The 2244-nt window shown below is 54.5% G+C and overlaps 1 long non-coding RNA gene across 1 annotated transcript; it reads right to left on the minus strand.

The window, feature by feature from the left end:
• Positions 1–563: 563 nt before the first annotated feature.
• LOC118178530 lies at positions 564–1647 on the minus strand. Its single transcript, XR_004756180.1, has 2 exons — positions 1408–1647; positions 564–878 (listed from the first exon to the last, which is right to left on the minus strand). It is a non-coding gene; the product is annotated as an uncharacterized LOC118178530 (long non-coding RNA).
• Between the last annotated feature and the right edge of the window lie 597 nt (positions 1648–2244).

Genomic DNA, 2244 nt, shown 5'->3' on the forward strand with positions numbered 1-2244 from the left:
CATCTCAAAGATTCTTGAAAGTACCTGTTTTCTGGATGGAAATGTGTCTTCTAGATTGCCATTAATGCCTGAATAACAAGGACAAGAACCTGTGCTTTTTGTCTTTTCCTGGCTTCGATCTTGCCACACTCGTTGTCAACAGAGCAGCCAGAAGTGATCCAGAACTGAAATGCATCAAGACCCTTGCATTGCATGAACATTGGCTTAAGAATTGCTCCCCAGACCTCACCGTGTGCCAAGCAGCATGTGGAAAAGCCCTGCCGTAGCCATCTGGTGCCAGAAGCAGCCTTGTATCAGCTTGCAATTCACCTTCTTGTACGGTCCTAAGAGCAGCGTGCTTTCCATCGCCTCGGCTCGCCCCATTATTTCGTCTCAGGTGTTTATGGTCTCTAATCAGCACCTGCGTCCCTGTACTGGAGTTTGTCCTATACCTGCAGTGGGTTTTTCATTCGGGCTTCTCCTGGCCTGCTTTCAATCACGCTGGTCACGTGCCTCCAGAGGTAGATGGAAAGCAGATTTTATTAAATTGGCATGAAATGCAGTAAAGCTGCACTGACTTTTGATAACTTCAGTCCTGCGGTTCGCAGCATTTATTATCAAGGTCTTCCTATTGGTTCTCCACAGCCGCTGTAGGAGATCTCCCTACAAGTGCAGGGAGGGGAATAACGTGCCTCCCAGCTCCTGCAGCCCCATGTGGGGCACCTGCACCTGGGGTGGTGGGAGCCAGTGGGAACCAGCCCTACACTGGATTGCAAGGGCACACGTGAGTGCCATGAGGAGCAAGAGGGATTGCTGTGTTCACACCCAGCTGGACAAGAGGGACACACGGACAGGCTCTGGCTCCGGACCTGCATCTCTCTCTGCTTCATGTCCCCCACCTGCCGAGGGGAAAGGCATCAGTATTTTCTCTGGTTGTGAGTCTCGGGCTTTCAGGCGCTGCATGGGCTTCCTCCTCTTGGCACATTCCCCCTGCCTTCTCCCCATGCCCACACCTGTGTAACGAGGACTATCCCTGACAATAAATCCACCTGCACCCGCACCTTTTTACCTACCAGGAAGCGATGTTCACTCCCTCGATGACTAACATTCAGTGAGGTAAAGAGTGACGACTGCAGGCACACGCACCACGCTCTGTGTCCACAAGTGTGCACACAAGTAGAGGGTTAGATAAAGGTTTAAGGGGAGAATTTTGTAAGAAGATAGAACAAACTCTGGTGATCAGGTGCAGGGCTCAGCCAGACAAGCACACCAACCAGCCCCGTTTTACACACAACCAGCCCTTTTATGCCCTTTTCTACCTACCCCCCTTCTGTTCCTCCAGCTCCTCCTCCCCTACCCATGAGTTTGCAGGGCTCTGCTGTTTATTTTTCACCCTCCCTGTCCAGGTCCCCCAGCTGACAACCTTACCAGCTGCAAGGTTCATCCTTCCTGGAAGTGGTGCCTGTAGCTCGTTAGCCCACCAATTAGTGTGGCTGGGAGGTCTGTTTCTGGTCATTGCCTCCCGGCTTAGAAGTCCTCCATCAGACAGCCCGGCTGGAATAAACATTCCCACATTCTCACATGTTCCTAAATCAGCGTGACTGACCAGACTTGGTTCCCACCACCGCCTCCCTTTCCTCTGATCCCTTCTTGCCTCGGAAAGAGCCCTTGACCAGGTGCCCTTAAAGCAGCAGACACTCTCCTTCTACGCGTCCCTACAGCTAACGAGGTGCCAGGCAGCCAGACAGCTGGGGACGTGCCTGCGGCCGCCTGCACAAACCCAGGTCCTTCAGATGTGCCTGCAGAGCTCATGAGGGTGATGCTCTGGGGACATGGAAGAACCCTCTGGACCCTGAAAGAGCGGTGGGTTGGGCAGGGGGACGTCAGGGTCCCTGTAGAGCATTGTCCTCTCCTGGCTGCATCTCCTTGTGCTGCATGGCCTCAGACCTCCTCCTCCTCCTCCAGCAGGCCCCAGCAGATGAGAGCGACTGGAAACCCATCAGGGGTCTGCAGCACAAGGACCCCCCCAAACCTCCCGGCCTTACACGGGGTGCTACGTCTGCCTCCTCCCCAAGAAGCGGCGCGGCGAGGGCTGCGGGAGGCGCTGGCGTGGAAAGCGAGAGTGGGTTTGCTCGATGGCGGCGGTGATCGCCGCCGGCATTTCCGCCAGCTAAATAAGGAGCTAGCCACTAAAAACAAATCCTGCTCTCGGTTTCACCGCTGAGATCGAGGGTGTTTCATCTGGTTTCTAATGGGAGCGATAGC

The sequence above is a fragment of the Oxyura jamaicensis genome, chromosome 1 (genome assembly GCF_011077185.1).
Source record: "Oxyura jamaicensis isolate SHBP4307 breed ruddy duck chromosome 1, BPBGC_Ojam_1.0, whole genome shotgun sequence".
NCBI lineage: Eukaryota > Metazoa > Chordata > Aves > Anseriformes > Anatidae > Oxyura > Oxyura jamaicensis.